The sequence below is a fragment of the Camellia sinensis genome, chromosome 6 (assembly GCF_055761805.1).
Source record: "Camellia sinensis isolate YWXY chromosome 6, ASM5576180v1, whole genome shotgun sequence".
Taxonomy (NCBI): domain Eukaryota; kingdom Viridiplantae; phylum Streptophyta; class Magnoliopsida; order Ericales; family Theaceae; genus Camellia; species Camellia sinensis.
Window position 1 is genome coordinate 193,031,051 of NC_138966.1, and position 26,028 is coordinate 193,057,078.

General features: G+C 45.8%; 1 protein-coding gene across 1 annotated transcript in view; it reads left to right on the forward strand.

Annotated features, from left to right (window-relative positions):
- The window catches only part of LOC145792496 (uncharacterized), a 292,889-nt gene that overhangs the window by 204,482 nt on the left and 62,379 nt on the right, over positions 1-26,028 (forward strand). The window lies entirely within an intron of this gene.

Genomic DNA, 26,028 nt, shown 5'->3' on the forward strand with positions numbered 1-26,028 from the left:
TTCAGAGGCAAAATGAGATGAAAAACAGCCCCGAATCATGGCAAAATGATACCCGATGCATGGAACGAGTCCCGAAACATGAATTTTGGCGCATGAAATGGCCTATAGCTATGCAATACATGCATAATTGGTACATGGAATGAAAATACAGAAGCAAGGCAGCCCCAAAATAAGCATTTTTACAGTTCAAAGCATGGCCAAACAGTAAGCACAAGTGGGACTAAATTATCATACAAAAATGGCTCCGCAAGGGAGGCAATGAAGCAAGTGGTAGATGCAAAGCCCAAAAAGAAAAAGACTCTTCTACAAAACTGAAGAGAGACCAAAAATATGACTACTTACAGTTTATGGAAACCCCCAAAACAATATACAATTATGCTCAAAATGCCATGCAAGGTAGGGCCCGAAAGAGGTCAAAACACAAAGTATACAAAAAATTTATCAAACAGCCAAAGACCCTTAATGAAACATGAAGAGGGGGTCAGAATAGGGCCATTTTCAGTTCGGACCAAAGTCCAAAAATAGAGACACAATAGGCTAATAAATCATGCAAAAAAGGGGACCAAAGAGGGGTATAATGACAAGTGGCACATGGAAGTCCCAAAAAGTGATGAGCCCTTCTTCAATGTTAAATAAGGGATCAAAATAAGCCTATCTACAGTTTACATCATGCTCCAAAATAGATCACACATAGGCCAAAACTACTATGCAAGATTATGGCATACAAAGGGGTAATGAAGCAAGTGCAAGATGGGGGTCCCAAACAGGGTAACACCCTTAATGAAACAGAAAAATGAGCTCAAAAAAATGATATTTCCAGTTATGGTCGGAGCTCAAAACAGCAAGAAAAAGGGGCTAAGAAAACTTGCAAAAATGAGCTAGAAAGAGGGAGAAATCAACTCACCCTTGAAGACCAATCCTTTGCTACCTCTTGGACCAAGAAAAGCTGCCTCCTAGCCTCTGAGAAGACCTCCAAGCTGCTGGAATGGAAGTGGTAGTGTGGTGCTAGGTGGTGATGAAGAAAAAGGGGTAGAACTTGGTTGTTTTTTAGGGTTAAAGAGAGAGATGGAGGGAGGTATGTATATGCAAGCTCAAGGAAATTTTTCCAACCCTCAAGACAGAGCTGGAGGCTCTGTTATATAGACAAAAATGGGGGAGAAATGGAGGGAAAAAGTGGGGGGAAAATGGATCAAGTTTCCCCCCAAAAGTTGTCCCCCGGATACAGGTTTTTTTGGGGGGAAAACAGATTTACAGCTGGAATATACACATTGCAAGGATCATGGCCGGCCAACTTTCAGAGTTGCAGGTGGCCGGCCGGCCACCCCCCATGGCCGGCCGGCCGGCCAGGGGTCAAAAGGGCCAAGGTGAATTAATGGCCGGCCACTACAAATTGGTGTCCTCCCAGATGCCCTCAACACAGCCCTGTGGTTCAAAATTGTCAACTGTAAAACAGGAGAGAGAATAGGCCATTTTTAGGAAGGGTTCAAAAGGGTCAGGTGGAATTACTGGCCGGCCACCAACTTTTGGTGTCCTCCCATGTGTGTACAACACAAATATAGGGGTTAGGATTGAAGAAAGTGACCCTAGGGTGGTCAACATTGGCTTGGAAATGAGAAAAACGGGCGTCGGAGGGCGCCGAAGGAATATAGCTAGTTGCTGAAACAATTGCTGGCCTCCCACCCTTCTACGGCCTTCCTGGTGATAAAACAGAGGTACTTGCCAAAAATGAACGAAAACCGATGCAAAACGAATGTTCGGGGGCCAGAACGCGCAGTTCGGGGCCCCGAAAACTGCCTGTTAAGCACCGAAAGTGGCATTCGACCACGAAGTAGGTCTCTCAGACCTCAGTGTCCCTCAAAAGGGAGTAAATAAGATGCATACCAAAAACCGAAGCAATCGGAGATAGTTAGGCGGTCCCGAACCGAGCCACACGGCCTGACGGCTCCGAAAAACTGGGAACCGAGCTCCAAAATGGGCAAAATGGCCTACAACCACAAAATGTAGCCCACGGCCACTGAGAGATGGTCTACGGGACCTCTCCCTCCCCTCAGGAAAAGAAACAGAGAAAACTGATTCTGGTTCGCAAACCGAGGCAAAGCATGAAAGAGTCCGGAAGTCCGGAGGCAAGGCTCGCAGCCGAGACTCTGAAACCTCAGAACGAGCACAATTTGCAACATCACCAAGCGCTCAATCGGTGACATCTGAGTCTTAAGGTCGGTCAAAAATGGGGGGTCTACAGTTGCCCTCTTTGACAGAACTCGAAAGTCATAAGTGACGAGAGTGAATGTCAAAGCCCAGAGACGACCTATTTTTGACAAGGCCGAAGACTTAGACAAACGTACAAGATAAACAGAGATGTGCCCGCAGGCATGCCCGCAGGCAAGGGGGAAAAATGCAAAGCGATATGCACAGATCCAGAGGTAACTCAATGATCATGCAAATGCAGCAAGCTGTAATGAAGCAAGTATTCGCAAATAGATGCAACAGTTTTAAACAAGAATGCAAAGCAACAACTACATTTCATACAGTTAAGAATGCGGAGAATTGTTCAATTCTCGTCGCGTCTCATACGGAGAAGATACGATACCTGCGCGATTCGTCTGGTCACACCAGTCTCAAATGAACCGTACATACAATATCGTGCCTGCAAAACAGAGAAATTCAACAAGCACAATATGCTAACAACATATATTCAATGTGATTCCGAAAGTTTGACACACGCAATGCTGGCGAGTGAATGCCTCGCGATGCGAGAAAGGAACGTGCGTGACAACGCATGCTCAAGCACAGAGGTATGGCAATATCAAGAAATGTGCATAATAATGCAAGTATGCTCATGAGAATGCAAGTTATGTGCATGATAGTGCAAAACGAGCATAAATCAAGGTGCCCGTTTGTTACGAAATAACGAGCAAGGAAACGCGTGTTTCGGCGAAGGCGACTTGATCACGGCCTCCGATTCACTTCCTGGAAAGGCTACAACACATTCAAAAAGGATACATTTTGATTTCGATGAATAATGATGAGACACATGTCAGAACTTGAAGCTGAAGTTCCAGCGGAGCAATTTCGCGACAGAAAGTGCACTTTTCTTGAACTTTTTCAGGTCCCGGGAACTCCGATCTTCCTCAAAATTTGCAGAGAGCTAGGTGAGCATGTGGGGGATACCACCGGCCAGTTATTTTCCCAAGGGGAGGCCACCGGCCACTTTTCAAAAAGAAAATGGCCGGCCAGCCAGAAAAGGTGGCCGACTGGCTATCTGCCCAAATCCGCGGGCAAATTGGTCTTTTCACCTTCTTTTCTTTATATTCTCTCACCCAAACACTTTGAGCTCATAACCTCAACCACGAAATCTTCTCCTCTTGCTTCCAAAACCATTTTCTCCCTCAGTTCTGAGCTCTATACGCGTTTTCCAACGCCCCACGCAAGTTGTTTTCGCGAAAACATTCAGTTTCAAGCACTTTGAATCGATTAAATTTTGATTTCGGTGCTTCTTTTCTTATTTTCACCACTTGAGGTGAGTTTGTCTTAATATTTGGAAGATTTTCTCGGGAGTTGACTTTTGTTGACTTTTTCATTTCCCGAGAGTTGACTTTTGTTGACTTTTTCCAATTTTGGCTCATTTTTGCTCATTTTTGCCCCTTTTGCAAATTTGTTGAAATGGCGAGTCAATTTCCCCACGGTGGAGGTTCTCCGGGCGCCGAAGGCGAGCCTGACATCATGTCTCTGCCTCCGAGGGTCTGTCCCTTCATCCCCGAGAGGTATGATCCACCAGTACACGTTCTTCCGCGGACTGTTTTTCATCGTTTCAGTGAGTTCGACGGGCGAGCACCCGGGGATCTCCTCCTGCGGGAGCCTGAGTATCATCTCTCCCATGAGGCACGAGAGGTATTTACTTCGTTTTTAACTTTTCTGTAACGTATTATGAATTTTTCTTGCATTCTGCTTCCGTTCTGAACACACACTCTTATCACTTGAATTCCTGAGCACTCAGCCCATAAATTGATTGTGAACACACGACACACATCGGTTGAGGGTTGAACACGCGGCCCAACACACTGATTTGGAGCTGAACACGCAGCCCAAACACTGATATTTTTTTAGGGCACACAGCCCAAATTGATTTTCTGAACACACAGCCCAGTTGATTTTCTGAACACACAGCTCAAATTGATTTTCTGAACGCACAGCCCAGACTGATTTTCTGAACACACAGCCCAGATTGATTTTCTGAACACACAGCCCAGTTGATTTTCTGAACACACAGCTCAAATTGATTTCCTGAACGCACAGCCCAGACTGATTTTCTGAACACACAGCTCAAATTGATTTTCTGAACACACAGCCCAGATTGATTTTCTGAACACACAGCCCAGATTGATTTTCTAAACACACAACTCAGTTGATTTTCTGAACACACAGCTCAAATTGATTTTCTGAACACACAGCCCAGACTGATTTTCTGAACACACAGATCAGATTGATTTTCTGAACACATAGCCCAGATTGATTTTCTGAACACACAGCCCAGATTGATTTTTTGAACACACAGCCCAGATTGATTTTTTGAACACACAGCCCAGTTGATTTTCTGAACACACAGCTCAAATTGATTTTCTGAACGCACAGCCCAGACTGATTTTCTGAACACACAGCTCAGACTGATTTTCTGAACACACAGCTCAAATTGATTTTCTGAATACACAGCCCAGATTGATTTTCTGAACACACAGCCCAGATTAATTTTCTGAACACACAGCTCAGTTGATTTTCTGAACACACATCTCAAATTGATTTTCTGAACACACAGCCCAGATTGATTTTCTGAACACACAGCCCAGATTGATTTTCTGAACACACAGCTCAGTTGATTTTCTGAACACATAGCTCAAATTGATTTTCTGAACACACAGCCCAGATTGATTTTCTGAACGCACAGCTCAGTTGATTTTCTGAACACACAGCCCAGATTGATTTTCTGAACACACAGCTCAAATTGATTTTCTGAACACACAGCCCAGATTGATTTTCTGAACACACAACGCAGATTGATTTTCTGAACACAGAGCCCAGTTGATTTTCTGAACACACAGCTCAAATTGATTTTCTAAACGCACAGCCCAGACTGATTTTCTGAACACACAGCTCAAATTGATTTTCTGAACACACAGCCCAGATTGATTTTCTGAACACACAGCTTAGTTGATTTTCTGAACACACAGCTCATATTGATTTTCTGAACACACAGCCCAGATTGATTTTCTGAACACACAGCCCAGATTGATTTTCTGAACACAGAGCTCAGTTGATTTTCTGAACACACAGCTCAAATTGATTTTCTGAACGCACAGCCCAGACTGATTTTCTGAACACACAGCTCAGTTGATTTTCTGAACACATAGCTCAAATTGATTTTCTGAACACACAGCCCAGATTGATTTTCTGAACACACAGCCCAGATTGATTTTCTGAACACACAGCCCAGATGGATTTTCTGAACACACAGCCCAAATTGATGGTGAACACGCAGCCCACTTACTTTACTTTGCACGCAGCCTATTCATTTTATTCGCACGCAGCTTTATTCATTTCATGCTGAAACATGTGTTCATTCTGAATGGAGGTGACTTCTCGCAACGTGCGAGGGTATGGCTCCACCGCAGCTAGAGACTGGTATGCCGAGCTCCTGGAGGCCGTTCGGGATTTGGTTGACTTAGCGGGGTTCGGGCCCTTTTGTGCTGGGCTATCTCGTTGTCCTGCCGGGAGGACGCTGATGGCCGCCCTGGTGGAGAGATGGTGGGACACCACCAACTCTTTCCATTTCTCTGCCACTGGGGACATGACTATGACCCCTTTCGACTTTGCTGTATTGACCGGCCTTGATGTGGGAGGCTGGGCGATCCCATATGATAATGACATGGGCGAGTGGGAAGCCGCTTGGATATACCTGTTGGGGACTCGCCCGCCTATTGACAGAGCTTCGGGGAGAGTCCGATATACCTGGTTCTCTTCCCATTTCCGGCGGGTGGAGATGGAGCCCGCGACTCCTGATGAGGCGGCACAGTATGCCCGCGGCTTCCTGATGTTCCTCTTCGGGACCACTCTGTTTGCTGATAGAGGGAACACTGTTGGGCTCTATCTGCTGAGTGCCTTGGTGGACCTGTCACAGGTCAGGCGATATGACTGGGGTGGTGCTGGCTTGGCCATCCTTTATTGCTATATGAGCGTGACCTCCCGCGGACGGGGGAATTTACTTGGCGGCTACTGGAGAGCCTGGGAGGTACTTTCTGCCCTCTTGATTTACATTTCTGCTCCTCATTACTTGCACATTGCACACACGGCGCACTTTATACTCTGTACTGTGCATTTTGCCCTCAGCATTTTCATGTTCCACTTTGTTTTCTACAGTTGTGGGTGTATGCGTATTTCCCGACGTTGGCCCCGGAGATGATGGTAGCGGGACCTCTCATGACCCCGTATTCACTTGTGTTTGAGGGCCGGCACCGGCCAAGACCTCGAGAGTCTCCTCTACCTGCGACAGTATTTTGACACGGTGCGAACATCGGAGGTACTTTAGAACTCTCAGTTCTTTCTGTTTTCGTCTTTGATTTGTCCTGTACATCTTCGATTTCTGATTGGTTCATGCACCTGTTATCTGCAGATTACATGGCAACCGTGGGCGCCCTTAGGTGAGGGTTTCCGTTTCCAGTTTGCCGGAAGGTGGGGTGCCTCTCGGTACAGACTCCTGTTCGAAGGGCCGGTTGGTAGGGCCTTTTTCCTGGGGGAGCGTTTCTTGCGCCAGGTTTGGAGGTATACTTCTCAGGACCCTCCTTCAGCACCTCTAGCCGACATGCGGATTGCTGATATACTCATTTACCGGGATGTTGTCAATGCTATGCTGGGCACTGATGCTTTGCTATATATTGAGGAGGGGGACTACGCCACTTACCGTCACACATACCTGATGCCTCCATTGACAAGAGTTCGCACTCCGATGATGAGGCCTGCTGGTATGCCATCTTCGAGCCAGCCCCAGGCTCGGGTTGCAGACGCCCCTTCCACCAGCAGGGCTGGTGCATCTAGAGGTGGGGGTAGATCGGTTCCCCCGATTCCTCTGACTTTTCCTCATCCTGGATGGCCGGACATGCCGACTGAGCTGATGGGGTGGCAGTTTGGGACTACCTCTCCGATTCCGATCCCGATAGAGCCTCCGATGCCCGGTCATCGATATGTCATTGATCCCGACTCACCGCCGGTATGTTCTACTGCTTTTCATTTATCATTCAAATACCTAGACACTCCTTTATTCGTTGATGATTTGAGCTTGTATCTGCAGCCACCCAGAGAGTACATGGAGGAGGTGATCGGACTGGTGGCTTCACTCGAGGGCATGGTCTTGCGGAGGGAGGCACAGTTGTCTATCATGGGCTTCTAGGTACCCTTTAGTTTTCTGGCATTTATCATACTTCTGATGACATACTGATTTCTACTGTATTGATAGACTACTTGTGTAGAGCACATCTGACACACACTCCACTTGTACACTGTGTTTTTATGCACTCACTTCATGTAGTTTTGCTTGCATCTGCATCTGATGTACATATTTGGACTGATGTATTTAATTTGATCTCTTTGTTCTCAGATGCCTCCAGTATATGGTCAGCCGCCGGCCGGGCCACCTGGGACTTCTCGGCAAGCTGGGCCATCTGGGCCCTTTCGCGGAGCTGGGCCATCCAGGCCTTTCCGAGGAGCTGGGCTATCCAGGCCTTCTCGAGGGGAGGGGTCGTCTTGCAGACGCAGAGCACATGTTGTGGAGGAGGAGCCTGATGAGGATGAGGAGGAGGAGGTTACAGATCGTCAGTCGGAGACATCTGCTGATGGAGATGACGGCTCCGGCCTTGGTTCCGGGAGTGAAGGTGAGGCTGAGGGGGATCCCGAGGATGACGACTCCGACTCCGACTCAGACGATGGCGATGGTGGCAGAGAGTCTATTCCACAGAAGAGGACGAAGAGGGCCTCTTATCACTGCTCTTGAGAGCACAGATGCGGCTGTTTCCTATTTTATTTATCTTTCTGCTAGTAGTTGTAGCACATTGTACATTATCGGGCAGTTTTATTTTCTGTAAAACTCGTGCCTTAGTCTGTAAAATGTTGTAACAAGCGAGACATGATGGGATGAAACAGCTTTTGAAAAAAGCATTGTATTTTAAACACTTAGCATCATATCGCATCATTCTGCATCATGATAAGATTGAATGGAAATGTGTGTTGTGCATTTTGCCCAGTCAGGTAGTGAACCGACGCAACAACTCAACTTTCTAAGATATAACAAAACCTTAGCAAGTTTACAACTCGATAAACAAAATTCAATAATGTTGACAACTCGATAAACAAGACTCAAACAAAAAGTTTAAACAAAAAGTAACAACTCAAAACACGAAACACGACAGCTCGACAAACAACTCGATAAGCAAAACGACAACTCGATAAACAAAACAACAACTCGATAATTAAAACTTAACAAAACGAAGTGTACTCCGGACGATCTGGGCAATGGAACGCATCCAAAACAGAGGGAAATAGAGGCCTTTGACACATCCGTTGCATGGAAATGCTTGAAACTTTCCTTCGGAGGGTAAAACAGGGCTGAAAGCATACATTGGAGTATGGCCGGCCACTTTTGGGAGCCGGCCGGCCAGTTTTATTGCAGAGGGGAGGGCCACCGGCCAGTTTTGAAACAAAAAGTGGCCGGCCTGCCAGAAAAAGTGGCCGGCCGGCCACTTAACCCTGCGGCTGCCCAATTTTTGACACTTGTCCTCCTGAATAGTGTTTTTCTCCCTTTAAAAGCCTTAGCTCCGTGCTTTGATTCAATTCATCTTAGTTTTGCACAAAGATGGAGGTGTTTCTCATTGAAAATCTCACAGCTTGGATCGCTTCTCTAGATGGCTCGGAAAAGTTGAACTTCCGGGGTTTCGGCTTGAATGCACTATTCACGCTAAGCCGCACTCCGCTACATCTCCCTTTTCTCCATGCCGCGACGAGGTTTTGGAACCCAGTGACGCACGTCTTTAGCTTCGGCGGTCAAGAGGTATGTCCAACTTTTGAAGATTTTCAAGCTTTGATGGAATCTGAAAGTCATGAAGAGATCTTGCCCCAGTTCCGCTTTGGTCATGCCCAGGCTTTAGGGCGGATGTGTGGACTCACCGCGCATGATGCTCGATCTCTGATCTGTAATGGGGAACTGGATATCCTTGGTTTGATCCATCGCTTTTCTGACGCCGGTGACCGCAGCAACCATTATTGGCAAGGTTTCCGGCAACACGCCCTTTGCTTGTGCCTGCTGTCTCACTTCCTGCTTTCCCCGGGCTTCAGCGGAGCTAGCATTCGTCTAATTGAAGTTGTTCAAGGCTTGAGAGAAGAAAAGAGCTGCATCGCTATGACCTTGGCCGAGACGCTGATGGGCTTGGATTCTGTCTATCGCCGGGAGACGACTAGATTTGCCGGGAGTCCACTGCTGCTACAGGTAATGTTTCCCACCCAATCTTGCATATGTATTTGCTCACATCACTCGACCCTCAGGCTCGGTTTTTCTCACAAAAACCCTTTTCTCGCTTTTCTCTCAACGTGCATCTCTCTATTCTTTATTCTCTCATTTTTCATCCCTCCCCAGGTGTGGTTAATGGACAAATTGCAGGTTGTGGACTCTTGCCCGGCCTACTCAGCTTGAGGCTATTTCTTTCGGCAGCGCCTAGTCGATGCCCTTGATGAAAGGTGGTGGTTTGACTGGATGTGCAATTTGTCCGCAGATCGCATTGCTTGGCGTTGTCCTTGGCTCAATCTCCTGGCAATGAGCTATAGCATGTCCTGGCTGATCGGGATCCAGTTGATTGGTCTAACCCATTGTGTGTTCTACTTTTCATTCCGGTTCCTACGCCAGTTCGGTCATGATCAGGTTTGCCCACCAGAGGGGATTGAGTACCCGGCTGCTTTCCCGTTCCGAGGTGCACAGCTTGCCCGATATACCACAGCATGGAGGACTAGAGAGCTCCTGGCTCCTGCTCCCACTTTCAATTGCGCTTTGTCTGACGAGTGCTTGGATTGGCTCAACGAGGAGGCACAGGTTGGGCCTAGCTTGGCGTCAGAGGCTTCGACCAGCTCTGGGAGGGGGCGCAGGGATACTTGACTCAACTATGCCCCATATTTATTGCTTTATTAGTACTTTCAAGTTTTCTTTATGAATGTAAATAAAAAAGCAACCTCGATTGTATGCAAGAGCAGGAGAACTCTGTTTTGAAATCAATGAAATTGAAGGTTGTGGTACTGAAAATTTTCCGCTTTGGTCCAAAAATGGTCTTAGTTGTAAAGAGATCGATTTGAACAAAGTCAACTTTTATTAAAACTTTTCAAAACCATTTTCGATATGGATCGGAACTGGACACACCTAAGATTTGTCACTGAGATGCACAACCCCAGATCCCTGCAACTGGAAAGTTGCCCCTAGTTTGGAGAGTACCGCGGCACTGCATGGCAACGGAAAGTTGCCCCTAGTCTGAATAGCTCTGCATCGTCGCGGCAACGGAAAGTTGCCCCTAGTCTGAATAGCACTGTACCGGAGATTGCAATAAATGCTGATAGATAAAGATGACCGAGATGGTCAAAATGGAGAAAGTTGATCGGGGAAAAGTTTATGGCTGAACTTCGGGGTGAAGTAGCCTACGTATCCCGAAGATGGGAATCAAGCCTTACGTAGTTCAGGCTTAGGTTCACTCGGGTATTTTCACTCTCCTTTTACGCTCTAACTTTTGCCAAGGTCGCCCTTTGCGGGTTTTCAACCTTGCGAGCTCAGTTTTTATATTTTCCAATTTTTTGTGCTCTAACTTTTGCCTAGGTCGCCCTTTCGGGTTTTCGGTCTAGCGAGCCTTTCAGGGGTAGTATTTCTTCAACTTGTCCATATTGATCGGTTGGGAGAACTCTAGGCCATCTAGATCCATCAGAACCACAGCTCCACCTGACCAGATAGCTTTGATGATGTAGGGACCAGTCCAATTGGGTTTGAACTTGCCCCTTGGGTCGTGGATGGGAGCTCGGTTGTCCTTGAGCACCAAATCTCCTTCCTTTAGATTCCTGGACTTAACTTTCTTGTTGAAAGCCCGGGCAATTCTGCGTTGATAGCCTTGAATATGGTACAGTGCTTTCAGTCTTCTCTCGTCAAAAAGCATGAGTTCCTCAAATCTGCTCTGCTGCCAATCTGCTTCGGCTATTTGACACTCGGCCAATACTCGTAATGATGGAACCTCAATCTCGATAGGTAGAACGGCCTCCATACCATAAACCAATGAATACGGGGTCGCTCCGGTAGAAGTTCTGATTGAAGTCCTGTAGCCCCACAGAGCAAATGGCAGCTTATCTGGCCAATCCCGGTAGGTTTCCACCATCTTCTGCAGTATGTGTTTGATATTCTTGTTGGCGGCCTCGACCGCTCCGTTGGTTTGCGGCCGGTATGTAGATGACTTATGGAAAGCCACGTTGTATTTCTCCAACAAGTCAATCACTTCCTTTTTGAAGTGGGAACCATTATCTGAAACGATCTCGTTCGGGACCCCATAGCGACAAATGATGTTGTTTCTGATAAACTTTGCAATGTGTGACGCCTTCAACACCGCATACGATTGGGCCTCGACCCACTTCGTGAAATAATCTATCGCAACCAGGATGAACTCATGCCCATTCGACCCTTTCGGAGTGACAGCCCCGATCACATCGATTCCCCAAACTGAAAATGGCCATGGCGAAGTCATGTTGTACAGCTTCGACGGCAGGATGTTTAGGCGGTTTGCATGAATCTGACACTTGAGGCATCGCCGAACAAAACCAATACAATCTTCCTCCATGGTGGACCAGTAGTAATGTTGTCTGAGGATCTTCCGTGCTAGCATTACTCCGTTCATATGCGCACCGCATTCTCCTCCATGGATGGCCTCCATCAGGCGCTTTGATTCTTCGGCTTCAACACACAGCTTGTGCATTCCCAGATGACCTCTTTTATACAGCTTACCCCCACAGATGATGAACTGGACGGCCATTCTTCTGATTGCCCTTTTATCCCTGGCATTTACCCCTGGCGGGTATGCTTCATTTTCCAAGAAATTCCAAATGTCATAATACCAGGGATTTTGGTCCTGAACCTCATCTATAGCAGCAATCGACTCATAGGCTGGCGCAAATTTCTGGTCAATGACGACTGGACGCATCCAGATTCCAAATGGGATGTCTATCATGGAAGATAGAGTTGCTAAAGAATCTGCGAACCTGTTGTTCTCTCTTGGAAGATGAGCAAAGTTTAGCTTTTCAAACCGAGGGATTAACAAGTCCAAGGTCTGGTGGTACATCATCATCTTTTCTTCTTTGACTTTCCAGTCTCCGTTTGCTTGAGAAACAACAAGGTTCGAATCCCCGATGACGTCCAAACGTCTTGTCCCTAGTTCTAGGGCCGCTTCTAGGCCAGCAATGCACACCTCGTATTCTGCTTCATTGTTCGAGACTTTGAACCGGAGTTTGAAGGCTAGAGGGATACGGGAATTGTCGGGTGCTATCAGCAACACTCCTATCCCATACCCGTACTGATTTGACGCTCCATCAAAGTACATCGTCCAATATTCGTCGTCGATGTGCAAAATGGCTTCATCTGGGAATAGGTACTCCACTGCTTCACCTTCTTCGACTGGATGATCGGCCAAGAACTCTGCCACTGCTCTTCCTTTGACTGACTTGCGTGTCACATATTTTAGATCGAATTCGGAGAGCAACAGCAGCCAACGAGCTAGCCTACCCGTAAGTGCCAGTTTCTCGAAAAGGTATTTGATGGGATCTAGTCGTGAAACCAACATTACGGAGTGAGCTAACAAGTAGTGCCGCAGCTTCCTGGTAGCCCATACCAAAGCTAAGCAAGCCTTCTTGAGTGGAGTGTAGCGGGTCTCGTAGTCCAACATCTTCTTGCTCAGATAGTAGATGGCCCTCTCCCCCTTATCCTCTGATTCTTATGCGAGCATGCAGCCCATTGTGGTCTCAGTCACTGAAAGGTACAGTATTAACGGTTTCCCCGGCTCTAGCGGCAACAACACGGGCGGGTTCTGTAAATATTTCTTGATCTGTTCAAAAGTAGCTTGGCATCGGCCGTCCCATTGGAACTTCTTGCCTTTCTTCAGAAGACCAAAAAGTGGTTCACAAGTCAAGGTTAATTTTGAGATAAACCGTCTTATGAATTGCACTTTACCCAGAAAGCCTCGCACCACCTTTTCAGTCCTTGGTGGTGGCATTTCTAAGATGGCCTTGATCTTTGAAGGGTCGACCTCGATGCCCCTTTGTGTAATCAGAAATCCCAGCATTTTTCCCGCTGTAACACCAAATGTACACTTCTGAGGATTTAGCCACAACCGAAATTCTCTGATCCTTTGAAAGAACTTTTGCAAGGCGGTGTAGTGGTCCTCTCTTTCTTTGGACTTGACAATCATGTCGTCCGCGTACACCTCGACCTCTTTGTGGATCATGTCGTGCAATATTGTGGTCGCGGCCCGTTGATAAGTAGCTCCGGCGTTCTTCAACCCAAACGGCATTACTCTGTAGCAGTATGTTCCCCACGGGGTGGTGAATGCAGTCTTTTCTCTGTCTTCTGGTGCCATTACTATCTGATTGTACCCTGAGAAGCCATCCATGAATGAGAGCAAAGCATGCCCTGCTGTGAAGTCCACCAACTCATCAATATGCGGTAAGGGAAAGTCGTCCTTCGGACTAGCTCCGTTCAAATCCTTGAAATCCACGCATACCCGGATCCTACCATCCTTCTTCGGCACTGGAACGATGTTGGCCAACCAAGTCGGGTATTCGGATACCAGCAGGAAGCCTGCATCGATCTGCTTGGTGACCTCTTCCTTAATCTTGAGAGCCCAGTCTGGGCGGATCCTTCTGAGTTTCTGCTTGATAGGTCGGGCCTCGGGGTCAAGAGGGATCCAGTGCTGTACAATCTCAGGATCGATCCCAGGCATGTCTTCGTAGGACCACGCGAAAACATCTTTGAAATCTTTTAATAAAGCGACTAAGCGCTCGCGTTCCTCCGAAGACAGCGTGGACCCGATCTGGACCAGCCGCGGGTCCTCCTCAGTACCAATATTCACGGTAATGATTTCATCTGTTAAGGGTTTGACAAATCTCTTCTGCTCCGGCTCAATTAAACGTTGCAAAACCGGAGGAATTTCGTCCTCGTCGTTTTTATCAAAATTTTGAAAGTCTGAATTTATGCAATAAATTAAGGGCACAGAAAAGTACTCAGAAACCACAGTTACTTGATTCTCATTAAGCTCATCCAAATCGTCCGAATTCTTGGTTACAACAAACTCAAATGAGAAAGAAAAAGATGACCTGGACATAACTGTGGCATCCGGGTTATCATCCCCAGGATTACCAGACTCAGTCGAGCTGGAACCTGATTCCGACTCACAGGACTTGGTGGAATCAGATTCCGGCTCACTACCTGACCCGGTGTTGCTGGACAAAAATCCCTCCTCATACTGCCAAGTAAGAGAGGGTGCGATAGATACATCCAAGATAGTCGCTGGAAGGCCCGCAGCTGTTTCATCTCCAATCATGGAAACCGAGGAGTTATCCCCCAAGCACTTTTGGTCGATCGAAGGATCTGAAAGTAGACACGCCAGCGCTACCCCCATCTCAAGTTTGGTGCTCTCAGAATCCACTGTCTTGTACTGCTCAGCCTCGGCTGATGGGTCTGTTTGCTCTTCGACAACGTCATCCCTGGGAAGTTGTAAGTCGAAGAAGATCTCGAAACCAGGCACGCGCTTCCTCTCCGCGTTCAGCCATGGCTCTGGGAAGCCACAAAATGGAAAGTCTTCCCCCTCCCGGACGAAGTGTCCGTTTAGGGTACCCTGAATGGGCCGATGCATTAATTCGAAAGGCTTCCTAGCCTTCTTTGCTCTGGCTCTTCCGGCCATCTCTTTCCCCTTCCTCACCCAGTCCTCTTTGGTGGGCAGATAACCCAATCCAAAGGTGTGAGGGTTGTGTGGCACTTCGGCCAATGCTGCGACGCCTTTCCGGCCGCTTCTTCCCAATCCCATTCCGGGGATGTGTTGTAACTTGTTCATGAGGTAGACAGATTGAGCGCTGACGTACACCCCCTCATTCACAGCCATAACATTCTGTACCACTCGAGCCTCAACCAAAGTGAACCCCGATAAGAACACATCCTCAGTGCCATGCTCGATTTCCAAGACAGGTGTGGACACTTCCGGCGGCGGATGGATTGATGAATTCCCAAAAACAATCGCTACCCCCTTCCCGTGAGGGTACTTCAGCATCTGATGTAGAGTGGAAGAGACTGCCTTGACCTGGTGCAACCACGGTCGCCCCAAAAGTAGGTTAAAGGTTGCGGGAACGTCCAAGACATGGAATTCAATGTTGTGTTGTCCTGGACCAACCTTGGTTTGGATTTTGACAGTCCCCATCACTTCCCTACTGGTATTATCGTATGCTCTGATCACTTGAGTAGTCGGCACGAAGTCTGCGGGCTTCAACCCGATTGCATACGCTATTCTGGTTGGGCAGACATTAATAGCGGACCCGGTATCAACAAGTACCACCGGTATCCACTTATCTCTACATTCCACGGAAATATAGAGGGGTTTGTTATGATTTATGCCCTCAGGCGGTAGTTCCTTGTCTGAAAAGGTTAATGCTGGGGAACCTCCTCCCGGAAAAATCAGCCCAACCAGTTGTTCTGGTGTAGTATCTATGGAGAGTTTGGACTTGTCCATAGCAGATAAGACAGCTTGTCTATGTACTCGCGATGCCATAAGCAGTCCCCAGATGGAGATGTCTGCTTGTATCTTCTTTAGCTGTTTCAGCACAGCTTCCTCTTCAATCTGCTTCTCCTTCTGTTTCTCCGCTTCTTTATCCTTTCCGGATGCCTCGGGTTGGTCTAGGTGCGGGGCTTGAAGTACCGCCCACTTCTCGTCATGTGATCAACCTCATCGAGGTACCAAGTGTCATCCGGTTGATTGTTTCCCCAGTCTTCGTCTGTGTGGGCAAGACATAAGTCATCGTCTTCCCACCACATTCCGCTGGCATTCAAAAGGCACCCATCTGGTTCGGGCATGTTTGTGCTCACAGCACTTTCAGTCTGCATGCCCACAGCATCCTCTGTTCTTGTGCCCGCAGCACTTTCGATCCCTTCATGGATCTTGGCTTTCCCGGTTCTCTCAGAACCCTGTTGTTTTATCTGCGTCAGTGCAGCTTGTTGTTCAATCTTCACAATGCTTCCATCCTGAGCGAAATTCTTCGTACCGGCGCTCTCCGGCAATATAACTTGACTTCCGGCCCTTCCGGCCACAACTGATACTCTTGCCCCTGCCGGGCCCTGTTCTGGTTGGGATTCTCCCACCACATCTGGTTGATCATCGAGCCATCCAGTGGCCTCTGCCGATTCCTCATAGTCAAACCAGTTGACTGCCGCGTCCCTTGGTTCCTGGTCATCGAAAAACTGTAGGTTGGCAAAGTCCTCCTCCATAGCTGTCAGATCATCTGCCCCTTGCTCAAATCCATCCCTCCGGATCACACACAACTCTTCTTTCTCTGGCAATTCTAAACCCAACCCAATCTGGCCTGTTGACAGGATGTACTCGCTCGGATCATAGGCTCCCCCAGCAAAACTCTATTCAATCCCAGACTCAACAATCCCATCCTTTTCTGAAGTCTGTCCTTCCCCATCTTCGATGGTCACCACTGTCGGCTCTGGTTGGGTTGTGGAGATGTCCAACATGCACAAGAAGTCAGTGCAGTCGGGGAGGAACACCTCCGGCTTAGGTAGATGGGTAGGAGTAATATAGATGCTGGGATCGTAAGACACGACCCCAGTCTGGATAAGGTTGACTCTTTTGGGAGGTGGAGTTTGGTTGTGTGTAGAGAGGGGGTTGGTTGTGACGTTGGGTTTTTCTGGTGGCAAAATCACATTTTTATCAACGAGGTCTTGAATCTCGTGACGCAGCCTGAAACATTGGTCAGTATCATGGCCGTGCTACTGGTGATATACACAGTATTTGGCTGGGTTGTGAGAGAGAGGGAGTGGATTCGGCAATGGCCTCGGCTCTAGGGGTTTTAGATGCCCCTTTCTAATCAAGACCCCCAGAGCCTTAGACAAAGGCATGTATAGTGGGGTGAAGGTTCTTTGGCCTCTGGGCGGGTATTTAGAGGCTTGAGTATTACTTCCGGATGCACCGGAGAAGGGTGTGGCTGCCATGGGCCTTGGAAGGGGAGGGGGAATGGTGGTGACCATGCTGACCTCCGAAGCTCTTGCATTTGCAGCGCCACTCGGGCCTGCATTGTTGTTACGGTTGAATGTTCTCCGAGGTTGCTCCCTATCCTGGTCAATCAGACCTTGTTTCATCGCGTCTTCGATTTGTACCCCCATCTCATGTAAATCTGAGAAAGTGGGAAAGGGGAGTACAATCATTCTCTACATCAACTTCGGTTGGAGATTGCGCACAATCATCCGGATTTGGTCCTTATCAGTGGGCCTCAAAGTCATCATCGACGCCTTTGCCCTCCACCGGGTTACAAAGTCTAAGAAAGTTTCCTTGGGCTCTTGCCTTGTCGTTTCGAGATCACGAGTTGTAATCTCGATCTGGATGTTGTACGAATACTGTGCGACAAAGGCCTCAGCCATTTCATCCCAATTTCTTTTGACCTCATCCTCTAACTTCGCGTACCAGATGGCGGCCACACCCGACAGGGTTCGGCCGAACAATGAAAGCTTTTGTGGTCGGGTTAGGCCCATTGGCCGCAGGATGTCTGAGAATAGCCGAAGATGGACCATGGGTTCTCCGGATCCATCAAAGCGGTCAATTTGCGGCATCTTGAACCTATCGGGCAATGTCACGGCCACATCGGCATATCCATCTTCGATATCCGGAATAGCCTTTACCCCTTGTGATTTCTTGAAGAGCTTCTCTAGCTTGCTCAGTTTCAGAGCTGTATGGTCAATCTCGAACTCGAAGGGGGAGTCCAGATGGTTGGGTGTATGGGTCTTGGACAGTTGAGGCGGAAACGGGGGCGGAGCTGGCCTCGTTGGAAGGTTCGTGTCCTCTTGCAGGTTCTGGATATTTGGCACAGTGTTCAGGGTGTTTGGCAGAGCGTTCTGAACAGTAGGTGCCTGCTCGGGTAATGGAGCCCCTGGCGGAGGAGGAACTTGATGTGAAGCAGATGCCGCATTCTGCTGTTGCAGTTTGGTAATCAGCTCGGCCTGCTAGGCCATGATCGCGGCCTGCTGTTTGGAGAATTCCGCTTGACGGGCGGCATCCTCTTGCATTTGTCTCATGCTCTCCTGCATCTGGCGCATCAGGGCTTCCATCCCTGATGTATTTTGCTGATCCATCTGACTAACTGGTATGTTTATTTCTATAGCAACAATCAAGACCTCAGTCATGTTGTCCTCTGATGGAGTAACCCACTGTTCTGACAACCTCTGTTCTGACACACTACGCTTTCTTGGCTTTCTTCTGGCAACCGGGGGTAGAGAATGAAACACTGGCTGTCTGTCAATTAGATCCTCGGATCGATTGAGTCGACGACCTCGTGTCCAAAGTGCTTGGGGAATATCTGTTGGGTTGGAAGCAATTGTGCTAGAACTGCCCTAGCAAAAGATAAATAAAGCGAAAAGGAAATAAATAAACAGATAAACGGACAACATAACAGCTTAAAATAAATGCATGACACACAGCCTGGCATAACAACACACGGTTGACAAGCTGAATACACACTGTCCTCCAACACTGATTATTATCCCTGAATCACTGTCCCCAAAACTGAATCTGATACCCGCAGATAACTGATTCTCAAATACTGACTGATGCCCGCAGGCCTGATACCCACAATACTGAACTGACGCCCGCAGGCCTGATGCCCAAACCCTATAAACTGATACATGCATTCGTATGGAGACGCACCCCAAAGCACATAACAAGTAAGTGAGAACCAAAACACCCCTATGTTGGGGTAGGGTTTCCCTGTCCTATTTTGTCAGGAGCTAGGGTTTCACTACGCACGCAGCGGTTTCAAACAACCTATAAACGGGTAAGCAACCTGTCCTAGTTTGGAATGGTCACTATGGATCCGAATATGCACTAGGTCGAATGGTCAAAGAGGGTGCCCCGGTAAAACCAGGGTTTGTGTTCCCATACTGGTAGAGCCCACAACCGGTCAGCCTTATGGTCATGCCTTGATAAGACAAGCCTCCAGCAAACTGTTCAGGAATAGCAGATGGCAAACACGGTGTCCTAGGCGCACCAATGCAAATGCAATGCAAAGAAACACACAAGTGTAATCAAAACAAGGTATCATGAGTTCGAGTCAAGTCCTCTAAATCCCCAGCGGAGTCGCCAGAAACTATAGACGTCCCTGAACGCCCCGGGAGGGTGAGCTCCCGTTCTGTTCATTTGGGGTCACTACAACTCAGGACTCTAAAATTGTCACGGTTCTAAGTCTGAACCAAAGAGTCCAAATCCAGAAAATCATTTTGAGAAAACAGATTTTTTTAAAAGAAGTGCCAAACATGGACTGCTTTGCCAGATACAGAGTCGCCACCTAAATATTTTATTTTGGGGAAATTTAGGAAACCCTGACTCGTTTGCCTAAGGCCACGTGTCCGTCATCACCAAAGTTACCTCGGCTCGGGAACTTGGGTACGATTGGGGAAGGTCACTTCGTGGGCACCCCCGCTCGCCCGATCAAAGATCGGCCTCTACTAACCATGATATCTAGTTTTGAAAACATTGTGTGTTCTTATTCCGGTTATTAGCCTAGATTTACTATGTGATGCGCACAGCATACAAGTATAGACTGGATCGCCTGAATTGGAACAAAACATTTCATGTTTGTTTTTTAAAGATGGTTTGCTACTCGCAAGTAGGCTTAAAATGTAGATTTTGCCACCCTCAGGTGGGCTTAAGAAAAGATGGTTTTGCTACTATCTAGTGGGCTTAAAACTCACAGTCAATGATTTGTTCCAATTTAAGTAACCCAACCTTCACCCACAGGCATTCAGGCAGTTATATCACATAAGCAAATAGCCTCATGGTAAGCATGCTATTCATGGCAGTCACTCACACGCATGCAAGGATGCTAAAGCATAAAAACTCACCGAGTACTCCAAGCCAAAACAAAAGCTAATTAGAAATCCATGTATGATCCTAATTATGCAGAAATGCTTAATGCAACACATGCAAAAATGCAACTATAGCAGGCTCGGCTATTCTAGACATGGCATATGAAATGCTACAGCTAACATGTATTCAATTTGGAATTGAAATACAAATGCAGTTAGTATGATGCGCCGAGCCCGGTGCTTGCAAAACAGATGAATGAATGCAAACATGCTATCATACTGTATGCTAATTGAAATATGCCCTAATCTAACCATCATAAGCGGACAAATAAAAGGGAGAAAGACGTGGGGTTGGAAGACATACATCACACACACACACACACTTATTACAGTTGTGCCCTCGCGCAGAGGGTCTGAATAAATATACTGTCCCAAATAAATAATTACAGCCCCGAATAAATACAAGAAATCCTAATTAATTTACAAATTAATCTAGGAAAGCTATAAACTGGCATGCAAGTCAGGGACTGCCTTGACTCTGATGAATGATGTATGTTTGGGCTGCCTTGCGCGGAAATCCACTGGGATGCCCCAATTAGCCTCTGTTTGCAATTTATTCTTGGAAAGCGCGCCAAGCCCCGGAAGACTATTAATTCTTGATTTACTGCAACAGAGAGCAGGAAAAGGGGCATAGCAATGTATTTTCACAAATGTATGCATGCCTCGATCCTCGTGCCACCAATCATGCATCTCGATGCATGATGGCCGAGGAGTCGATTTGCATGACTCAATATGGAATGAATGCACACATAAACACAATAAAACCTAAACTCCATCATGGATAATCTAGAGTGTCGGTGACTGGGAATTGAGACACGTTCCGTCACTCGAAGTACGAAACGTTCCTCGTTTCCCGTGCTCGGGCTAACTCCTATCCCAAGCACAATGCGATATGCATGACATGCATGAATGCAACTAATATACAACCTAGCATACACAATGCTATGAAATGGCATACACGATGCACAAGATAACATGGCATACACAATGCGCTAACATACAACTTAGCATACGCAATGCTATGAAATAAAATGGCATACACAATGCATAAATGGACTTACACTAACACAAGTGGACCTCAGCCACACTCACATAAGAGGCCATGAGATGAAAATGAGATAACTCGGGATGCGCGCACGCATGCATGCAAATCGAGGACCGAACCTAAGGCACGGAATGCCACTCTAACAAGACATGGCAAGGCATGAAATATGGCATACAAGCATGCAAATTTCATAGGCAAAATGAGATGCAAAACAGCCCCGAATCATGGCAAAATGATACCCGATGCATGGAACGAGTCCCGAAACATGAATTTTGGCGCATGAAATGGCGTATAGCTATGCAATGCATGCATAATTGGTACATGGAATGAAAAGACAGAAGCAAGGCAGCCCCAAAATAATCATTTTTACAGTTCAAAGCATGGCCAAACAGTAAGCACAAGTGGGACTAAATTATCATACAAAAATGGCTCCGCAAGGGAGGCAATGAAGCAAGTGGTAGATGAAAAGCCCAAAAAGAAAAAGACTCTTCTACAACACTGAAGAGGGACCAAAAATATGACTACTTACAGTTTATGGAAACCCCCAAAACAATATACAAGTATGCTCAAAATGCCATGCAAGGTAGGGCCCGAAAGAGGTCAAAACACAAAGTATACAAAACATTCATCAAACAGGAAAAGACCCTTAATGAAACATGAATAGGGGGTCAAAATAGGGCCATTTTCAGTTCAGACCAAAGTCCAAAAATAGAGACACAATAGGCTAATAAATCATGCAAAAAAGGGGACCAAAGAGGGGTATAATGACAAGTGGCACATGGAGGTCCCAAACAGTGATGAGCCCTTCTTCAATGTTGAAGAAGGGCTCAAAATAAGCCTATCTACAGTTTACATAATGCTCCAAAACAGATAACACATAGGCCAAAAATACTATGCAAGATTATGGCATACAAAGGGGTAATGAAGCAAGTGCACGATGGGGGTCCCAAACAGGGTAAGACCCTTAATGAAACAGAAAAATGAGCTCAAAAAAATAATATTTCCAGTTATGGTCGGAGCTCAAAACAGCAAGCAAAAGGGGCTAAGAAAACTTGCAAAAATGAGCTAGAAAGAGGGAGAAATCAACTCACCCTTGAAGACCAATCCTTTGCTACCTCTTGGACCAAGAAAAGCTGCCTCCTAGCCTCTGAGAAGACCTCCAAGCTGCTGGAATGGAAGTGGTAGTGTGGTGCTAGGTGGTGATGAAGAAAAAGGGGTAGAACTTGGTTGTTTTTTAGGGTTAAAGAGAGAGATGGAGGGAGGTATGTATATGCAAGCTCAAGGCAATTTTTCCAACCCTCAAGACAGAGCTGGAGGCTCTGTTATATAGACAAAAATGGGGGAGAAATGGAGGGAAAAAGTGGGGGAAAAATGAATCAAGTTTCCCCCCAAAAGTTGTCCCCCGGATACAGGTTTTTTGGGGGGGGGGAAACAGATATACAGTTGGAATATACACATTGCAAGGATCATGGCCGGCCAACTTTCAGAGTTGCAGGCGGTCGGCCGGCCACCCCCCATGGCCGGCCGGCCAGGGGTCAAAAGGGCCAAGGTGAATTAATGGTCGGCCACTACAAATTGGTGTCCTCCTAGATGCCCTCAACACAGCCCTGTGGTTCAAAATTGTCAACTGTAAAACAGGAGAGAGAATAGGCCATTTTTAGGAAGGGTTCAAAAGGGTCAGGTGGAATTACTGGCCGGCCACCAGCTTTTGGTGTCCTCCTATGTGTGTACAACACAAATATAGGAGTTAGGATTGAAGAAAGTGACCCTAGGGTGGTCAACATTGGCTTGGAAGTGAGAAAAACGGGCGTCGGAGGGCACCGAAGGAATATAACTGGTTGCTGAAACAATTGCTGGCCTCCCACCCTTCTACGGCCTTCCTGGTGATGAAACAGAGGTACCTGCCAAAAATGAACGAAAACCGATGCAAAACGAATGTTCGGGGGCCAGAACGCGCAGTTCGGGGTCCCGAAAACTGCCTGTTAAGCACCGAAAGTGGCATTCGACCACGAAGTGGGTCTCTCAGACCTCAGTGTCCATCAAAAGGGAGTAAATAAGATGCATACAAAAAATCGGAGCAATCGGAGATAGTTAGGCGGTCCCGAACCGAGCCACACGGCCTGACGGCTCTGAAAAACCGGGAACCGGGCTCCGAAATGGGAAAAATGGCCTACAGCCACAAAATGTAGCCCACGGCCACTGAGAGATGGTCTACAGGACCTCTCCCTCCCCTCAGGAAAAGAAACAGAGAAAACCGAGTCTGGTTCGCAAACCGAGGCAAAGCATGAAAGAGTCCGGAAGTCCGGAGGCAAGGCTCGCAGCTGAGACTCTGAAACTTCAGAACGAGCACAATATGCAACATCACCAAGCGCTCAATCGGTGACGTCTGAGTGTTAAAGTCGGTCAAAAATGGGGTGTCTACACTACCTTTCAATATATATCGTGAATTTTATCTACCTTCCTATATATATCACGGTCTGATTTATGTACAATAATGTGCATTTTGTTATCGTTTTCCTTTTGAAAAATAAGAAGTTGAATCCTTTTGGATTAAATCTTTTTTTATGCGGAAAATTAAATACTGCCCAAGTTTTAATATTAAAGCTTCACAAAAAGCTTTCTAGTTTTGTCAAAATTAACTATAGCGTTAACATTGATTTTCTTTTCATTTTGGGTAAATAGTATCACTATTTGATTAGTATTATTATGGTGTTTTGTTTGGATTTATTTCAAATTTAAATACGAATTTCGCCGTTATATTTAGATTCATGAGACTCATTATGGTTTCCATTGTAATGATATTAATGAATTGAAGCATAACTTAAAAAACAAATTTTATTTGTTTAAAGCATAACTTATATGGATTGGAGGATTTTAATTAATTTAAGTAATTTACTTATTTGTGAGATTATAAAGATCTTACCAGGATTATAGGAATTTTATTTACCTTCCAATATATATCGTGAATTTCATCTACCTTCCTATCTATATCACTGTCAAATTTATATACAATAAAGTGCATTTAGTTATCGTTTTTCTTTTGAAAAATTAGAAGTTGAATCCTTTTGGATTAAATATTTTTTTATATGGAAAGTCAAATGCTGCCCAAGTTTTAACATTAAAGCTCCACAAAAAGCTTTCTAGTTTTGTCAAAATTAACTATAACGTTAGCATTGATTTTCTTTTCATTTTGGGTAAATAGTCTCACTATTTGATTATTATTATTATTATTATTATGGTGTTTTGCTTGGATTTATTTCAAATTTAAATATGAATTTCACCGTTATATTCGGATTTATGAGGCTCATTATGGTTTCTATTGTAATGATATTAATGAATTAAAGCATAACTTAAGTAATAACTTAACCTATAAACAAATTTTATTAGTTTAAAGCTTAACTTATATGGGTAGGAGGATTTTAATTAATTTAAGTAATTTACTTATTTTTGAGATTATATGGATCTAACCAGGATTACAGGAATTTTATCTGCCTTCCAATATATATCGTGAATTTTATCTACCTTCCTATATATATCACGGACAGATTTATGTTTAATAAAGTGCATTTAGTTATCATTTTACTTTTGAAAAATAAGAAGTTGAATCCTTTTTGATTAAATCTTTTTTTATATGGAAAGTTAAATACTGCCCAAATTTTAATATTAAAGCTCCACAAAAAGCTTTCTGGTTTTGTCAAAATTAACTATAACGTTAATATTGATTTTCTTTTTATTTTCGGTAGATTTTTTTTTTTTTTTTTTTTTTTTTTGATCGGCAAAGAGAAATCTTTATTGATGAAAGTATACAAGAAGGATACAAGACATCAATAAAGAGGAGCTATAAGCTTACTGAAGCTCGAAGCTCCAAAATGAAAGAGCAGAACAACAACACAAAAGGGAACAAAAGACTCAACAGCCTGCAAAACAATGCAGGACACAGATGAAGCCAACCCATAAGCCTAGCTCATCTGGACAGCAAGGAAGTAAGGTGTGGACACCCAGAACTGAGCCATAGCAGATTCTATGCCGGGAAAGAATTAGATGAAACCCTGTTTTGCTTCCATTAGAACAACCATACTGCATGGCATATAACTTCAATGTTGCACAGAGGCAAACCAGAACTACTGCTCTGGCCTTATATCAGAATTTCCATTAGAACTACTCCTCTGGCCTTATTCCAGAATTTCCACCCAACAGAGCATCATGCATACCCAAGCCTGCTGAAGTTCATTCAACATACCAGACAGCATAATAACAGGTCACAGACGCATACCTGGCAGACAGCCTGTCCACAAACCAGGAGCCTAAACCCACACTGACATACCCTTCACATACCGCCCACAGACCCACCCAAGCACCTTCTGATTTGGCTTAAATTGCAGATGAAGTCCTGCACTGTAAAGCAGAAATCTGGAAAGTAAGGTTTTACCCAAAAGGCAATCCGAAGCTTGATTACCTCACAAAGATCTTCCAGATTCGGGGTGATTGCACTGAACACACACTCATTTCTGCACTTCCAAGTGGACCACATTACAACCATCGGAATTACTCCCCAAATCTTCCTTTCTATTTTCGGTAGATAGTATCACTATTTGATTAGTATTATTATGGTGTTTTGTTTGAATTTGTTTCAAATGTAAATATGAATTTCACCGTTATATTCGGATTCATGAGACTCATTATGGTTTCCATTGTAATGATATTAATGAATTAAAGCATAACTTATGTAATAACTTAACCTGTAAACAAATTTTATTTG